General features: G+C 34.9%; 1 protein-coding gene across 1 annotated transcript in view; it reads right to left on the bottom strand.

Annotated features, from left to right (window-relative positions):
• KCNT2 (potassium sodium-activated channel subfamily T member 2) overlaps positions 1 to 19738 on the bottom strand; it is a 124675-nt gene that overhangs the window by 81926 nt on the left and 23011 nt on the right. The window lies entirely within an intron of this gene.

Below are 19738 nucleotides of genomic sequence, written 5' to 3'. Positions count from 1 at the left end.
AGCTCTTCTAACAACTTGCTGAACAAATTTCTTTCCTCAAAATTACAAAAAGTAAAGATAGTAACATGAAATCTCTGAAGATTAGTCATGTTTAGTTTAGGTATCATTTGAACTTTTGAGAGTTCAATCTTCATTTTACTGGAAGGTTTCTTTCTAATTCCAGGAATCTTTGTTTGCTTGAGTATTTTATGTGCCAAAACTAACTACTGTTTGTAAATAACATATCTCCACATGTAGTACAGAAATAAATATCATAGAGTGAAATAACCCCATAGACTAAAATAACCTGGCAAGTATTGTACATTGTCTATCCTTACTTATAATCAATTTTTTGTAATTATATCAGCTTGTATTTCCATTTGTCAGTGTTGTCATATATGTCCGATTTCTACAGTTTTAATTTTACTTTTAGAGAAAATTATTGTTTACAGTTACAACCTCAGGTCTAAAATAATGCACCAGAGGCTGAAGCCAAAAGTTGGAGATGCTTAGGTGTCTTCAGGATTAGGTAGCAACTAACAGCATTGTTTTCTTTGGACTTTAATTTTGAGCTTCAGATTGCATAATTACTTTGTTGTGTTTTATGTACCTAGCTACAGAGACTAGCTAATAAGTATGTTAAAATCAATGGGGATTAATTTTGTCGGGTTCAGTGAGATTCTGTGGCTCGGTGCTTATATACTACAGAAGTTACATCTGAAATAACTCACAGATATAGTAATTCTGCATATGAAGTGTTCCCAGTAGTTTCTCACACCCAAAAATCTTTAAAGTTTCCACATATCCCACCACAGAATGGTGGTTAGAACAAATTACAAATTAAATTATGATTATTATGATTGTTCTGTACTGCCAACTGCTGTTTGTATTATTTTAAAATTTTCTGATGCTACTGTCACAGATCTTTTTTTTTTTTCCTTTATGAGAAAAATTGAAATGAACAATCAGTCAGCAAACTTACTGATACACCATCAACTGTAGCAAATACCTATAGGTAAAATTAAAATACAGTGTAATACTGAAGAAGACAACCATTTTAACTTTCCAGAAAATACATGGGCAGGCATTTAAGACATATTTTACCACTACAATGGCTGTAACTATCCACTTCAGAAAATGAAAATTTGGAGGAGTTTGCTCAAAATGTTTAAAGAAACTTCCTCAATCTTTACACCAAAATAAAATGTGGCTAAAGAACAGTTTATACTTCAGTCTCACTCTGGGAGGCATGCCTGAAATTGACAAAAGGTGATCACTGTTTGCCAAATATATTAATATTAAGATCGTGCCAGTCTTAAATCCTTGAAATGAAAGTGATGTTAGGAATAATGCTGTATCTGGAGAATGCCCTGCTTTGTACTGAGCCAAACAGTTATTCATACTCAAAGTTGCCTCTGTGGGGTGTTCTGTCTCCTCTAGCGCACTGATGTAGAGCCAGTTTTTATCCTATATTTTAAAATTAGACATTATTAGAAAAGCAATTCTCAGTGCTTGTAGAACTAGTAGATATAGAATCATTAAACACTGAGTTTACACTTCACAAGTCTGTGTTGAATACTGACATAACTGGAGTGACATTAAAGTGGCATTCTTTTCCTTCACTGTATCACATACATAATGGAACTATTGTATGTTGACTTCTGAATGATAATTTCCTCTAAATTTTAATTATCTTTTTCCTACAAGACACTATTGAGTTTAGTCTGGTACTACCAAAGGTGAAGTTGTTGCTAGTCACTGTACCCATGACCTAAAAACCTAATGCTTTGTGACAGAACCTCTGATTCTTGGGTAAATAATGAAGAGGCAAAGAAAAGCAAGGGATGAACAGAAACTACAGCAAGCAAATGTGTGAAGAGACAATCAGAAAATACTCTGACCAATAATAAAATATCCTGTCCAAACTCCCGGAAGCTGAGGTTTTAAGTTGCTGAAAACCAAATGCTTCAATTTTTGCGAAGCCCTGTGATGCTTTCTTAGGTCTTTTATATAAACTTTTTTTTTTTTTTTCTAAAAAGCAATTTTCCATAAACATCATTAAAATAGAAAAAAATAAAACAAAATAAGTTTAAGTAGATGTGCAATTTCCAAAATGTTAAAATGGCAGAATGTGGTAAAATATGTTACATATAAGACAGCAAATTGCAAATTTAAGAATTACAATAAGAAGTTCCAGTTTGCACCTTTCGTTCCATATAGAAGGCTTTAAAGCCGTGGGAATAACTGAATTCCAGGACATAGAAAGGATTAGTTGCATAAAACACAGTGAAAGGAATGAGGGAGAAATGCTGATTGGAAAGAACATGAAGGCTGTTATGCTGTCTTTCAAGTCAAGTCAGTAGAGAAAAATACTTGCTATTCTTAGTTGGTAACAAATGATCCTACGGATGCAGTAGATCATGCTGAAATGTATTCACTGGCAGGACCAAAAAAAAGGTACTGCTGGACATTGTGGCTTCTTAATATTCAAGGACAAAATTAATGTTATAACAAGTATCTCACATATTTTTGCAACTCTAATGCCACTTTGTCAGACAGTCCAATGTAAATCCTTCTATTTTTTCCAAATATTTTCTTTACAGAGATTGGCATATGTCTTCATACATCACTCTCCCCTTTTTTCAGAATCACAGTAGGAAAGGGAAAGACTCATTACTTCAACAGCCTTTGAATAAAGCTCTTCAGTTCTGTGGGACTTTGAATACAAGCTGAGTATTCTAGGTGCAGAACTCTTTCTTTCACTATACAGTAATCCCACCATGCCAGAAATGAATTCTGAACTTCTCTTCAGCTGGAAATTTCACTTTTCTGTATTCCAATTCTATCTTTATCCTGAATAATGGTGTTTGAAGATATCATTATTGCTTACCCACACTAATATAAGCATCTTCCTTCCCCAAAGATCAGTATGTTATATGCAGCTAATGGTTGCAAAAGCTCAACTTATAAAAAAAACTTCCACTAGTAAGCCATGTGACTTCCAGAAAGTGCAGAACATCTTGTTAAGCAGAATAGGATATTATGAAATGACCAAGTGTATAAAAATATTTGTTGAGACTGATTGAGAACCTTTCTACTCCTGCTGCTGCATTTTGTGAAATGAGAAGTGGAGCTGCAATAAAGAAACTCTGGTTATTGAGACTGAACAAGTTGAGTCCCATTGTGTGCAGCATTCAGCTCAGTGTATTTCTATAAAAAGGTCTGTGCTCACTTCAGTCTCTTAGTCCAAAGAACTATCGGTATTTTTATATGCTTTCAGTCTGCCCCAGAGCTTTGATGGTAAACAAAGTAAACCTTGGCATTCCAACTTCAGTGCATCAATAGTATTGCAGCTAAGAGCCTGCTGGAGTCTGATGATTTGGACTGCTCACCCAAGGAGTCAGTAATAGAATCATGCAGTCAGTACTTCAACCATCAGATACTCTTCACCTACAGAGTGTTACAGAATTAGGTAATATTACATACCTATCCTTTCTCGGGAAGAATAATTAAATAATCTGTTTATAATATCCAGAAATTGTATGTGTGGTGCTAGAAAATTCAAATGCAAACTTCTAATTTAATACACCTGGTATGTTATGCTTTGGAACATCGTGCTTAATGTTTTTTTGCAATAGTTTTGAAACACTCTTAAGGGTGTAAGAGTTGTTATGCAAACCACCCATACTCCCCCCAATCAAACTGAATTAACAATTAGAAGATTCATTATCCGATTATTTGTTAAATGTGCATAAGAACCAGCTAACCCAGCATGTAGAATCAGAATAGGAACTGGAGACAGAAACATTGATTATGACCAGGTAGTACATATATTTCATTTCTTAGTGACAGAATGCAGTCCAAAGTTATCCTTTTAGCATAAATAATGAGAAGTAAGAAAACTCCTTATAAATATGAAGAAAACCTAAAAAATGCAAACTAGCTATAGGACTGTGTTTGGGTATCTGTCTGAACATAAGTTTGTTTTGAGGTAACTCATGGAAAATTATATTTCCAAAATTATATTTCCAGTTTCCAAAGCCTGGTATTGTACCACTACCACTATAAAAGTTGTTTCATTGTGTACTTGTCATATTTTAAACATGCTAAAATTGGATTTTAATCATCAGATTTGTTAAGAAAACTTGAATCATAGAAGGTTGGCCAAATGAAGCCAATAATAATAAGGAATTGGAAACTCAATCTTTTAAAACTCTGAGATCAGTTTATATCTGCTATGGAAGCACCACCTTTAATCTTATTATTTGCTCCCTTTTGAAGGAAGTAATCATTATTGATTAGATTGCTACTGGAGATATGGAAGATCCAGCTTCATATTCATCCTCTATGTGAATTCAAACTCACATCCTGTTTCTTTCCTCTTTATAATAGTGACGGAGAGAGATGGTAAGAAGAGCAAAAAGATTCTCAAATTGGATGGATAGTTTCCAAAAGGATAGACACAGAAAAAAATGGCCAATTGGATTAGGCAAAAGGCTCCTCTAATTCAGTGTCCTGCTTCTACTGAGAGAAGTAACACATTTTTAATGAAAGAATAAACAAAAACAGTATGCAGAGATTCTCCCCTGAAATATTCTGCCTGTATTAAAAGAACGTGTAGTAATAATTCAGTATGCATACCTTACTTGTGCTCCAAGAGCAGGCTTTCTCTGATGGAAGGTGAATCAGCTCTGAGTACATCCTAGCCAAGGTACACTTCAGTCACATTACAAACATTTATTTGTTGTAAACAAGCCTGCAGTTCCTGACCTTGAAGTACCCTAATGTTTACATACATTCTGTACCAAAGCTGTCTACCTTAAGAGTGTTTCCAGATCTCAGTGAAACGTGTCACATCTTTCAATGCCTGCAAAATCCAAGGTGCCAGTATTCCTTTATGGCAGCTTATTAGATTTATGCAGCTGCTTGTGTGCAGCTGTAGTGGTAGAACACCTTAGCCTCAGTCTATTCAGATAGTTTACCCACATCGTATCTAGTTTACTAAATTTTTTATTCCCGTATAAACTAGGACATGGAATTAAATCCCTGTCTAGGAGAAGAGCTGATTCAATATAGTTTTACAAATGCTCAAGACAGGATTAGTCTTAGATGATTTACAGCCTTACAACTGCTACAGTATTATGATATAGTCTATAAGCTACCAACAACTGGTTTTGTTCACTTTCAACCTAACTCAAGTCATAGCATATTTTAATGACAAATGGATTTAATTTTATTTTTAAGTATATGATTTATCTTAGACAGAAAATCCAACTTCTCCTTTCCTAGTTCCTCCCTTTTAGGACAAGTTTTTTGTGGAATAGGAGTTTTAAATTTTCTTCTTACTTTTTCTTCAGTTCTGGTGCTGAAAATTCTCTCCTTATCAGGTTTAGCCTTTTTATTCGATTCCCAAGGATATTCATCATGCGTCTTCCTTACACTTCCACCCATTTTTACATCTCCTCAACAGCCTCTCATTTGTTTGCAGTTTAAGTGCAACTCCATTTGTGGCTGTCATTGCTGCTATTAAAACAACTGCTTCAGGACAAACCAAATGGCCTTCCCTCAGCTGCAAAATGTAATTTTTAATAACACCAGAAGCAACCAAAAAAAATTAAAAAAAAAAATCAGAAATTTACAGAAAAGTAATATTCAGGAAGAATGGTCTTTCTTGCAGTGCTTATTCTGCTGTGAAACAGACCAGTAGTAAATACAGGGTGGAGTGGTCTAAAGCCTGCAAGTGATTCACAGCAGATACCACTTGTCTTATCCACCATAACCAGAGGCATGGGGGGTGCAGGCCTTTGGAAAGCTCACATGAAATTTTATTTTCCAGCTTAGGTTTCCATAAAACATATATGCTGTTGCAGAGTTATACTCCAGCTTTTTCAGAAGTGAATTTTACTTGTAGACATGGAAGAAACTGTTATCTTCTTGCCTTTTTGTATCTCACAATTTTTTTAATACACTGTTGCAGCCAAACCTCACTGTTTGCAATAAGCTCATCTTTTTCCCAGAAATTTTCATTCACATTTGTTTTCATCACCAATTATCTAAAAGGACTACACAGTATAGTGATGACATCTTCACATTAGAAGACATGATACTGATGCATCATTCTGGTATCAAGACCGATACCAGAAAGCTGACTTTTCCCGAGCCAGAATGTAGGCTCTGAGACCCCCTTGAAGCATGGTCTACCTCACAAATTCTACCCTTCTCATTCTAGGTCCTGCAAGTTGAGCTTGTAGAGTGATTATGGCATACAGCAATATTTTTGTATGTGATGTATAACCATAGCAAGAAAATCTAGTCATGGAATATTTCTATCTACTAGAAATGGTTTTCATGTTTACTGAGCTTACAGATTCTTTTATTAGGCACCCAAAAGGGAGGAAAGCATTTCTTGAGAAAAACAATAGAATATGCATTTGGAAGACTAAAGGGTGGATAAATAGAAGACCCAGACATGTAGGCTAGGAACTGATGAGAAATATCTGTTTCTCACAGCAGCTGCTTGCTGTGCTTTACATAATCTTTCTGAGAACAAAGGAAAGAGGTTTGCAGACACAGAGAAGAGACAGATGGAAAATGATGGACTTACTTGAACATTCTGAGAAGCCCAAATGAAGACTGCTGTGAAATGCTACAATTAGGTAGGAACACAGATCTGTTGTGTTCCTTCTATTGTACAATGTTTACGCTTACAATGAGAAGTTCATTCTGCAGACGAATATTTATAGATCAGTGAATGCAAAAGCTTTACAATAACTTAAATGAGCATGTAATCTGTTCCATTTTGGATTTTATTATTGCACTATTATTTACTTTTTAAGTAGCTGTGTGTATTTTTATGAAGATGGTATTTTAAGTAATGGTGCAAGATGCTGAACAATGAACAAAAGCATATTCTCTAGCATTTTTAATAATAATTGAAAGTATCAGTTAAAATAACAGCACTGCATATTATTTAAATTCTAAAGTTGTGCTGTTTTAAAATGCAGTACGTTTATAAAGTGAAGCAAGCAGACAGGTTTGTTCTCCAAGTCACAAGTTAGATGGACATATCTGTTTCCTGCATCTCTGGAAGCTGGATAAAACGCACCTGTATGCATGAGGAGTTTAGGCAGTAGAAAACTTCCTATTGTTCTCCCTTCTGAAAAACTTAAATTTAGAAAGAGTGTTTAAGGTAAATGGTTGTAGTCAGATCACATCAGGACAGTGGTGTACACTTCCCTCAGTTCAAGTTGTGCTGTGAAATCACTGACTCACTGATGGTCTTTTCTCTGATATCATTATAAGCATTTCCCTTCAATATTTTTGTGATTATGTGTGCAAATATGGCATCATTTAAACTTCTTTCATATACATAGGTGTTGTCAGTGTTGGTAACTTTGCCAGTCAGGTCACCTGTACAGAAAAGAATAAAGGCCACTAGTTACTGTCAAAGCTGTAGGCTCTTTGCAAACATCAGAAATAGTTTTGCTTCATTTCTTTAATTCCTCTCAGCTCTTACGAACTTGTTCCAGTCTTGGGGTAGTGTCATCATCTTCCTTATTTTTGTAGAGAATTTAAGATTGTGAAGGATAGTGACAAGGCATGGACTGCTAATTAAATGGGAGGATGACTGCAGTCTAAGCAACAGTGGAGAAAAATCTGATCAATAATTATGCAGTGAGCAAAATGGAAGCATACATTTTGTTGCTGCTTTGCAAGGGCGGTGTCCATCAAGCTGCTTAAATGGGTGGCTGTAGGGGCAGTCTCAAGACAATTACATTGACGTGCCATCTCTGACTATTTAGAAATGCTATCTGTAGGCTCACAATGAGTAGAAAGTTCACTGAAAAGAGTAGAACAAGATCCAAAGGGGTGTATGGAAACCACCACCTGACTTAAAGTATATCCCCATATTGTATGCTTTGGCTCCTTTATTTCCTAATAATTTGTTATTAAAAAACCAAGAGCAGATGCAAAAATATGAGCCACATAAATAATTTTTTCTTGCTTGTGTTCCTACTGGAAAGGTATTTTTACTTCAAAGTTGCCTCCTTGCTGTCCTACTGTCTTAGCTAGAGATAACTTGTTTGGGCAATGACCAGAGAAACAACTGGCCTGTGAGCAAGATATAATTAAGCACCAGGCTTAATGCTTAGGTTTGCTGAAATACCAGAAAGGTGCCAAACATTAAATAGAAGCTGTCTAGTGGAGTGAAAATTACAGGAGGTAAATGCTGGGAGATAAAAGCAATATATTCTATCATATGTTAAAGAAGTAGGCTCCTTTATGGTTCAGGTTTCTGACTGGAGGCCTAGCAATTCTTCTAGCTATGAGCCAGAGGACTTGGGCACCTTGGACTGTCAGTGCTTGGTTTGATCAGCAAGCTCCATGATTTCATCATCATTCTCCTCCTGCTCCTCATTATTGTTAACACTGCTGGAGTCCTGATGATGTTTTCAACAAAATGTTTTGGTTGAATGAAAAAGCCTGGACTTTACAATAGCTAAAGAGCTTCCTGAAAGTCATTGAAGTTTTTTATTAATTCCATCTGAGTTTTATTCTTTGGGCCAACAGTTTTGACCATGTGTTTGCTTGAAGGAAAACTTTAAAATCTGATAATTTCTTTGGCTACAATTCAAATGGATTCATTCTAACTTCACAGTACTATTCTGAAGTGTGAGGTGTGACTGTTTAACAATCACAAGTATGTTTATAATGAAATCCCAACAAGCTACAGCCTCAAAATAGAGTATTTGATTATACTCATTATTTAAAGGAAGAGCACAGGTTGTATCAGGATGACCAAAAACCAGCAGACATATGAGTGAAGAGGGAAGCTATTTCATATAGATAGCAAAATAATATGTGATTAATGATCGTAATACTGGAAGGATGAAGGCAGAGGAGGAAAAAGAAAGAACACCACTGTGAATACCAGGACTGACAGCACACTATATAGTTAGTCTCTGCTATGTTTTGTCTGGTGTATTTTCCCCTTGATTACTTAGCCCAGAGAGAATACTCAGTAAAATTTTATTCTTACTAGATACTCACTAAAGCCCTTAGTATTAGACTTCCACTCTGAATATTCAATATGAAGTATCTCGTGCTTGCCTTAAAGTTGGCTGAATCTTTATTTTCTGCTTCTTTTTTTTCTTTTTAGTTTTAGAATATTAGCAAAGTGAACAAAAAGAGATTGAGTGAAGTTGAAACATGGCCCACAATCATTCTTTTTGCCATATTTATCCAATTCTGATAAAAGCACATACATGCCCTCATGTAGCTATGCCCTCTCATCTGAATTTTTTTGCATAAAATATTTCCTTTTACTTTGTTTCACTGTTCATCATTAATGATAACAAACTTGCAAAATATGGGACTGTATTTAATTTGTTGATACCAACACACTGTAAACGGAAAAGCAAATTAAGTACAAGTGCTCATTCTCAGCAGTTGACTAAGGTTCATCATAAATGTAAGCCAGTTAAAATAGATGTCCTGAAAATAAGAAAACTTTATTCAAAAACTTACTGGAATGCCATCAAGAGCAAAGCAGCAGAATGCATATGATTGTAGGAGACCATAAAGTGTTGGATACCTTTAAATAGCCTCATCCCTTATATGATCTAATCCTTTTGTAATATATTAGTAAATATACTGCTTTGCTGCAGAATGTAATTACTGAGGGTATTCTGTGCTCAAAGGAACTGACAATTTGATTTCATGGCTGTTGTTAAGTTTTCAGTCTGCAAAGTCAACCCACGGTTTGTACTTAAGTGTTTACCAAATGAACACCAATTATTTTTTGTTCCTGTTTAGTGTGACTCAGGCACTTCCACTCTAATATACAGTATATATAATTTTTCATAGATATTGCAGAAATGTACAACTTTCACAAACATAAAAAATATAGCTGTGTTTTCGCAAAGAATGGGAGTACATATTTGACTTTAAGATTACATTTAAGTTCCTTTATAAGTATACAGTTAGATATTTTACTGAGGTTGAGAGATGACAAAACTCAATATAATTTACTATTTTTAACTGGTTTTAGGAGCAGGTGTTAATTTCCAATGTAAGTACTGAACTCATTAATCAGAATGCTGTTTATTTGGATTACAACCTAAAGGGTCTTTATTTGCAGACTTCTATTTTGTGGGGGAGAGGGAGAATGGAAAGTGGTATCTGCTAACAATGCTAGAAATACAAATTTATTGCAGCTGAGATACCATTTGGAGATTAATCTTTAACACTCTCTGACATCAAGTTGACTTTTAACTGTTGTGACTAGGTCAAATGACCGACAGACCTGTGTGTTTTGGTAAAGACTTTTGTTGAAGTCCATAAGCAATTATCAGAGATTGAGTTTACAAGTAACATTTTTTTAATGAATCATACTTTTAACTCCTTACTTCCTTTATTTAAGCTCAGTAAGTTATTTTGGCATGTGACAGCTCTGGCATGGGGGATGGAAAGAATAATAAGAATGCTAATGGAAAGAATATCACACAGGTGAGTTAAAGGAATCCATGGACTTTTTACATGTATTTATCACCTAAATGTGATCTATATTTGGATGACTGTCTACCCTCCAGTGTTCATCTGTTTGAAAAACATCTGCCAGAACATTATAGTATTTTCTAAAGGAATACCAAGTATACATAAAAGATGAGACTTTTTTCTTTTAAAATACATTGTAAATGCACTAAACCCCATCTTCTTTTTAAATCATATCATATCACATCCCTGCCAAAGCCTCTGACATGTCCTTTCAGTATTCCATAGTTATGCCCAATACAGAGTGTGAGTGAGTAATTCCTGGTGGCTGATGCCAGTTTCTGGTGTAAGTATGGCCAAAGTTGTATCGACATATTTTTTAACCTCACTTTCTGATCTGAGAAATATGAACTCTGTTAAACTTCACAACCTTAAAATACAGTTGGAATATGAAACAGACAATAGAAGTGAACAAATCATTAAAGAGTTATGCTGATCACAAATCAGCATAATGAGTTACCGCTCATCAGAGAACCAGAATAACTGATGGCATCTAATAATACAGTTAAATGTGTTAGCATAAACCACCATAAACACCAAATTTTAGTAAAGTAAAATAGTTTGCCAGCCTAATGAATCAGTCAATGAAAGATATTTTTTTTTTTTTTTAAGTCTGCATGCTAATGACAACTTCATTTTTGAGCCAGGAATTGTGAGTGATGATGGTTTGCTGCCAGGCATTGAATTTCAAATGGTGAAGTAACATCCTCAACATTAGTCATCCGTTGTTACACATGGCATTCTATTTGCTACTGTCTAAAATGATATAGCAGTCTCAAAGACAGCATGTAGCAGGTTTTCCTTTTTACTGCAAAGATAAAACAAAGCATGTAAAATGTAATGCTTTCCTGTAATGAAAGAGGTGCAAGACAGAGGTTTTTAACACTTATTTTGTATATCAAAACCGCCCCTTTATGGGGAACTTTACCTGCTTTTATTGAGTCCTCCCAAAACCAAAGCAAAAGACAAGATTTCTTTTACCAATATGATAATACAGTTTTTCACAACATGCAGACTCTGGTTGTATTCCAGATCGACTTTTATTCTAGCATTTTATTTTACCCAAGTTATTCTTGTCACCCCTGTCCTGAAGGTAATATGCATATGTAACATTTACATTTTCACCCAGGATATATACTTAAAAGCCTGGGCTTCAGCAGCAGGTGTATGTGTGCTTATAACCAGTGGAAACTCTTACTTAGAGAACCCACATTCTTATAATCTGCATGCCTTTGCATGCCTGTTGAGTTTATCTTCATTGTCCCTATGTCTCAATCCCCAAAATCTTTTCTCTGCTTTTTTTCTGTGGATCTTTTTCAAGTGCTGATACATATATATATATATATATATATATATATACACATATATATATATATATAAAATGCATATTGCACACATTAAAACATGGTAATTGATTTTGGTAACAGAATATGGCATTCTGTTTCTCTTTGATATTTCTTATTGTCCTTGCTCTTTGGATAACCACTTCTAAATTTTCACCAAATCCTCCTTTATTATGTCATAGAGCTCACGTGACAATTAGAGAATTACATGTTGTGGCTCCAGTGCTGTCCTTATGTACATCTGTGTGACACAGAAAATTAAAGCAGGCTTTGCTAATTTAATTTTAAATGTTACTAAGACTTTACATACTCTTAATAGTCATTCTGTGTTGTGCTATGTTTCTTCAAATGATCAAGGACAGTATTGCATTTAGATTAGCTTTGAGGAATTTTATGTGTTGCTTTGCACAAGTTGACAAACCGTAATTAATTAATATTGGCAGTAGCTTGATTTTATTTATCTCCCATAAAATTCAAAATATGATTGCTAAAGAATATGCTATGGAGATGCAGTCTTTTAGAATTGTATTTCTAACAGTCCAAGTGTTATACGACTCTAAATAATTTATTTTTTTTCTTCCTTTCATAATGGTAATTGGTCTTTGCTGCCAGAACAACCTTTGCTTCTCATGGTATCTGGTAATATTATTACTGTATTACAAGATGTCATGATAATAAAAGCTGCAAAACTGTTCTACTGATGGCATATTCAGGAGATGATGGCATATTTGAAAAACACTGTTTCCCTCCTAAATATTCTCAATGCATCTTTAATGAAAAGCTGTCTAGATTATTGTAAATATTAGCAGCATTTGGTATCTCAGAGACATATTTACATCACGTGAAACTTATTGGGGAAAATATGGGGAAAGAACCTGAGAGATATTTTATCTCCTTTTTGAGCAGGAGTTTGGTTTTGAATCTATTTTTACACTTTACTTAAATATGCATATTCTGATTACTGAATTTTCAGTACCTTCACAGATCAGAAAGAACTGATTAGAAGAGAATGATCCCAAATGAATCACAAGAGAGAGGCTGGAACTTTCAGAATGTAAGTAATTTAATGTCCAACTCCCAACAAGAGTAAAACTCTTGCAAGCCATGCTGAAAATTTTTCCTAGTGTCAGTTAAAAATAATGATTTAAATAGCACACTAGTAGATTGTGAAACTGCCATTGCATTAATTTTCAAAGGATGATTTACCTGACCTGTAGAATTACATACCATATGAAATATTAAAATACTGTGTAATATAACAAGCAAGAACAAAAAATGTGGGTGAGTTTATTTTGTTTTTCAAATTTCTTCAAATTTAACTTTGCCCACCTTATCTAAATCCAGTCTGGAACTAATGTTTTTCAAGTTAATAAATGATCTGCAAGCTGTGCTACAAAATCAGCAAAGTTTTGATTGTAACTTGAAAAGATCACAAGTACTTGAAGCCCCAACTCATCTTCCAGGGTGCAATAAAACAACAGAAATCTCTTAATAATATTGTTTACTTCCTTAATTTAATATTAAAAAGAATGGGAGGATTTGCTTATAAGTAATCTGTTCCTGACATTCCATTTCACAGAGGCTTTATAAAGGGGAGATTTCTGAGCCACCATTTAGTCTGATTATTTTTTATTTTCAGAAGACAAGATGACTACAAATGTATCTCTCACACTCAGAAGATAATTGAGACTGAACTCTCTAACCTTTATGACTTTGTTTCACAGACCACAGTAAATAGGCTATTCAAATTATTACTAATTTTCCTAGTTTCTGTGTCTAGTTTTAAATGCTTCATTACATCAGTTGCACAAAGAATTCCCTGAATGTAGCATGGGAAAGATGCTGACGGAATTATTTTAGAAATAACTATGTAGAAACATCTGAAAAGATTAACAAAGGAAATATTATGTCACTATCAAATTAGTAACTAAAATAGCATGAAAATCACAGTATAATTATCTAGGCTTCCATGGAAACCATGTTTGATGGGCAGCCAAAACCACTTCTGATTGGGCTTCCATATTTCTTCTCTCCCTATAATAAATATGATTTCTGTTCTGCATGTCACAAACAACTAACGAATTTTTTGGTAGCATAAATTCTTATCTTGTACTCTTTAAGTAGCACTCTTTAACAGCACTAATCACCCATATGTTTTTTTTTTAATTTAAACATGTACAATTCTTTTTTAAAATGTATTATGACAAATATCACACTATCAACCAAACGAGAAAAAAATAAATTTATATCTGGTAATATTTCTGTGTTGTGACACACAATAATTGCATAAAAATAAGCAAAAGTGTGTGTGGGGGGGTTATTACATCTTTTTCATTGTAGTTTTTCATTATATTTTCTCATCGTCTTCTCAAAGTTTTTGGCCCTTAAGTACTAATAATACGGATGTAAGTAAATGATCCTCAGTGTCAGCAAAGGTGAAAAAGGGTGGCCCATCCTCTAAATCCATACTCCATTAGAAATAGTAGCAGTTTTATCTGAATTTGTGCCCATTTAAATATTCTAAATTGACAGCCATTTGTGGCAATACTCCGCTTTCACATGCTTCTTACCTAGCAGATTTTAGCAAAGTCACCTTAGAAATTTCTATAGCTAAGTAAACTCTGTATGCAATATGTTTACCTCCTACCAAAGTTGATGAAAATGTCATTGTGTTCATACACACAGTTTTTCCCAGAATCAAGAGTTTAGATAATCTTTAATTGAATTTATAGATTATTTGTTCACAATCACCAAATGGATATTTTAAGAAATGTTTTGTTATTGACCTACCAGAGGCTGCAGAACCATTTTAGCGTTCCATCACTTAAAGAAGTGTTAAGGTACTATCTGAAGGAGACTTCAATTCTAATTGTATACACTCACAGGAAAACCCATACACACTGCCCTGATTCCAGCAATCAAGAAGCAGGATAAGGGTAGAGTGGAAGTTGGTACAAAGGATTTGGAAGGTACTACCTGTGCTACCTTGCTTACTTCTAGATCTGTTTGTTTATGTTTGGGGAGTACTGCATAGAAGTATTTCACAAACGAAAAGAGAGATCCTTTGAAACAAGCAAGTTCCTGACAGATCTGCTTTACTTCAGAGAAAAAAAAGCACAACCACTATTATTTTAATACTTTGTGGGATTCTTGTAATAGTTGAATAATTCATTTTGTATTATTTACAATTAATTACAACTTTCAATTAAAGTTCTAGCATATTCTGGGATTTAAATTCTGCAACTCCTGTTTAGTCCATTAAATCCTGAGACTTCATGTGCTCTACCACCTTAGAATCATTGGATCTGATCAAACTAAATGACAGAATTACAATTTAATTTTGTGCTATCTTTTAATACAGAAAATCTCTCTAAATCATAAACTGAGATTTGGCCTGAGCACTGAGAGCACTATACTATGACACATAACATCACAGAAAGAACTGTAGACCCAAAAAAACCATTTTATTCTACATTACATAATCCACCAACACTCTTCACATTTATTGTACTTAATGCTATGCATCTGTCTTGGAGAACTACCATTGCAGGCTCCTGATATAATCAACACAGAAGGGCAGAGATGCACAGACCTCCAGGTAGTGATTTAGTTCCCTTCAGATCTGCATTGCCCTCTGAGTTGTCAGTCTCTACTTACTGATAATAAAGGGAACTGCAGCATTGAGATGCCTTCTTTTCCCTAACCTTATGTGGGATTAATCATTTTCTGTTTGGTTGGGGTTTTTTCTGTAACATGGTGTTCCAAGTCTGAAGGTCTTGGTTTGTCTTGTTGGACTAGATCATTGTCTGCATTTGTTTTCACCCTTACAAGCAACTTATTCATACTGTTTCCTCTAGACAAGAATTTTGACATGTAATTGGCACTGAGGCTACAGTACTGGCATACTAAGTTTATTCTGTAAATCAGTGTGTGGAAATGTCCTAATTTTCTGATGTTGAAAGCACTGAAGAAGTAAAAAATGTTAAGACTGACCTCAGTGAGCTTTCAGTGAAGACATAACCAAAGTTTGTGCAGGCTTCTTAGTTTTCAGTATGAAAAAAAATAAAGGTCCAGCTCAGTTTGTAGCCACTTTTTTCACTTTTCATTATTCTAAACTGGTGCTATATGACTAACACTGTTTCAAAAAGCAAAATAAGTCTTAATAGATGATTCACTGTGTCACAGAAAGATGCCTGAAATAGTCATTCACTGTTATTTGTCTTCTTGTACAGTTTACAGAAATAATTAGTATTCCATTTGACAAACAGGTGCAAATATCCATTAGCTAAATGACACAACATACACTTTGACTAAATCTGTAACTTTCACTAGAAGTCTATCAATAGTAGCTGCTGAACAGTGTCATATGGGAGTACACATCTTTGAGTGTATGTTTAATTGCTCTGGTTAGGTGGCCACCGAGGTATTTAAGGAAAGAACAATTATTGGGTAACCTAATCAGATATCAGAAGAAAAGAGAAAAAAAATCCTTGTATGTAATCTGTAAACTACACATACATGGAGTTGGTCTTATGAATTTCTTGATCTGCAAATGAGTTCTACCCCCAGATCCATAAACAGTTATAATCAAAAATAAGAGCAGAACAGAACAAAAATTTTGTTATGTGATTAGTTTGTTCTGTGATAACATCGAAAATTGTTAACTGTATACAAAAATACAGAAAGAGCCTTTTCCCACTACATTCTGAGTGTAAAGGACAGTATGAATAATGGTATTTTATTATATGCAGACAGGTGCAAAGTTGGTGAGGAAGAGCCCCTTTTATGCATTTTTTTTTTTAATGTTTTCTATAAATCTGCTGTTTTCTTGCAGCTATTGTATGTAATATAGATCCCCAAACTGATCTGTTGAGAAAGACAACCAGTCAAACAGTAACAAAAGCAATGCTGTTGTCTACACACTAGAAGAACAAGTAACAATATACTGGGCTTAGACATACCAGATTTTCTCCCTCCATTGTAAACCATCGGGAGACCAGAGGTCCAGCCAGGTTCTTCCCCAGGGTCCTGGGTGTGCTGAGGCACTTCTAAGTGGCTGGGACTGAACAGTTCCTCCACATTTGAGAGAGCATAATTTCAGTTCTGGCTAGACAGATAGATGGCAGAGGCACGTTCCTACTCACTGAACATGCACCCAAAGATCAGACATAAGTATCTTCTGATATAAATGTCCTCTTACTCTGTAAACACATGAGCTTTCAGAAAAGATTGCATGATATACATTCCGCAGCAAAACTGGACTTTCAGAATTATCAGTGGAGACATGTCAGCTCCAATGTGCTTGTACATATGCAGCTATTTTGTACTCTGTACAGAACTACAAGTTTCTGTTATTGCCCAAGGAAGTAAAGAAAGCATTCTCTTTTGCACTTCAGCAAAAACCTACTTTAAAATATGTTAAAAATAAACCCAAAATTCTGAAAAAAAAAATATTAATTTGATTAGCATATCTTTTAGATATGAACTAATTGCTGGAAAGCATTTATTTGTTTTAAACTTTCTCACAGAAATGACCATCAATAGACTTACAAAAGGTTTCAGTCTCACTTGAAACAGTAAGAAACCACCTTTGTTGCACCTTCTCAGTGCACCAGTCTAACTGAACTAGTGAAAAATGAAAGTAGAAAGAGGAGTCTTTCTGGACTTTATACCATCTTGGACTTCCTATAAAACGGTGTAATCCTCATACAAAGCTATGTGCCACCCCTTTCTCTATATCTGATAAAAAAACATTGTTTTGAACAGAAGCCAGTGTTGCAAAGTTATACTGACTTCCAAAGTGCTAAGCCAATGTTCCTACTGAAGCAAATAGTAAAAGCAAGGCTGTCAATCAGGAACTATGAAGGGCTGTGGTGTTACAGTTTAATCCATACAGTGCCTGAAAGTTGTTACCTCATTAATCTTAAAGGGAGGCAGGGAGGCACGGTGAAAGCAGTTATCAGTGGTGCCAAAAACACACCATAAGCATGTCTCCATGGTACTGAATATATCTAAGTGGAAAGTGCTCTGAAACTGTAAATACTGTATTCAACCTATTAATCTGGGCTTATTAATTTTGCGTTACTGTAGCTATGCTGCTTCATGGACCAAGGCAGTATCTCTAAATGTAGCCAAAACATGGTTATGAAAACAGACTAGTGCTGGCTCAAAATTTTTTTGTGTTGTGCTCCATTACATGTACGGATAAGTCTAGCACTGGGTCCCATATGTGTTATGGGAATACACTTGGTTACCACTTGCTGTTGAAGAAAATGTGGAAGATCAGCCTGATGAAAGTCATCCTTAAGTGTACTGATTCCAGAAATGGACTTTGCTCCTCTTTCAGCATGAAGAAACTTATGTAAGCTCTAAATGATGTCTCTTAAAATGAAACGTCTCAAATTCACTATAGATGTAACGTAATCAAAGACATTGAGATAATTGATTTTGACTGGTTTTAGACATTTGTTTACATATTTTAAAAATAGACTCTGTAATATAAAATCATACATAGATGGGTAAAAAAGTGTAAAAATGCCATTATGTATGTTCATGTAAGCAATAGTAACAACTGCCTAAACAGAACTCATCTTAGGCAAGCTGCAGATGCTTGAACAACTATTCTTAGTCATTCCAAAAGTGCTTCATTTCCTTAGCTACTGCATTATTTGGTGTTTTCATCCTATTTACCTTATTTTGCAGTCTAACAGGGTCAATACGAGGTCAGTATGTAATGGTCTATAATGAGCTGGTATCTGCGGCTGTGGAGACCAGACATAATTTCTGTAGGTGAGCTTGCCATTTTCTGCATGTTTTACTGTTAGTTATTAAAATGCCTGGTGGTGAGCATGATGTTCTGTTTAGCTGCAGCTTCTGTACCTTATTCAGCCAGGGATCATCTCAGTGGGTTCTCTGGAAACATTCTTGTTACTAGCTTACTTCTTACTCAGAACTGGATACATATTTTATACAGCAGTTCAGTAAAATACTGAAGTAGGTTAGTAAAAAAGGTGAAGGCATATTTACTCAAGAGCGCTTTGTATTGTAAAACATAAAAAAGCAAAATTAGAGTCAATTAAAAATGTCCAAGTGCTACAGTGATAAAATTTTATGCATTCTGGTTCAAGTATTGTAGTCCTTCTTTATATAAAATTTCCTCTTAAAGTGTCATAATATTCAATAGGAAATTTAATCTCACAAAAAATCATTACTGTTTAGAAGGTGGCAGCATTTGTCATTATGCAGTTGTGTGGCCATAAGACAAATGGTAAAATTCAACCATCTATTTAGCCACTGGCTAGAACAAGCTCCTCTTCTTGAATAAAGGACAAAGGACAAGACTGGGAAAGGCCATGTGTTATTTTACACTATTACCAAAAGGGTTAGGCAGCACACAACAGTGGTTATCAGAAAAACAAGCTAGAGAAATAAAGTAAGAGAAAATCAAATCACTGTCTCCAAAATGACAGACCAAACTTTATCAGTGTGCTGCCTCAAAGGCACCCTGTCTGGCAAAATAAATACAGGTGATTTAGCCTCTCCACACAGAATCATCTTCTCTGTTCACCGCCCCCTTGTACACCATCTTGTAACAAAACATTTTTCCTCTACTTTCTGTTGTTTTTTACGTATATGATACTTGCTTCTCAGGCACTACTGCTGAGAAAATTCCGTATGTTAAATAAGCTACCAAGCTACATTATAACCACTATCCATTTATTCAAACATAAGCATGACCATACTGGATGAGACCCAAGACTCATGTCTACTTTGTCTCCAGCAGATCCCTAAGCCACAGTATAAAAATGGGGCAATCAACTGGTGTTTCCTGTGGATCTTTTCCTACCTTCCAATAATATGCA

The sequence above is a fragment of the Athene cunicularia genome, assembly GCF_003259725.1.
Source record: "Athene cunicularia isolate RWA chromosome 8 unlocalized genomic scaffold, athCun1 chr8_part1, whole genome shotgun sequence".
In the NCBI taxonomy this organism is placed as follows: Eukaryota; Metazoa; Chordata; class Aves; order Strigiformes; family Strigidae; genus Athene; species Athene cunicularia.
Note: the sequence above shows the minus strand (reverse complement) of the source record. Positions and strands in the feature narration are given on the sequence as shown.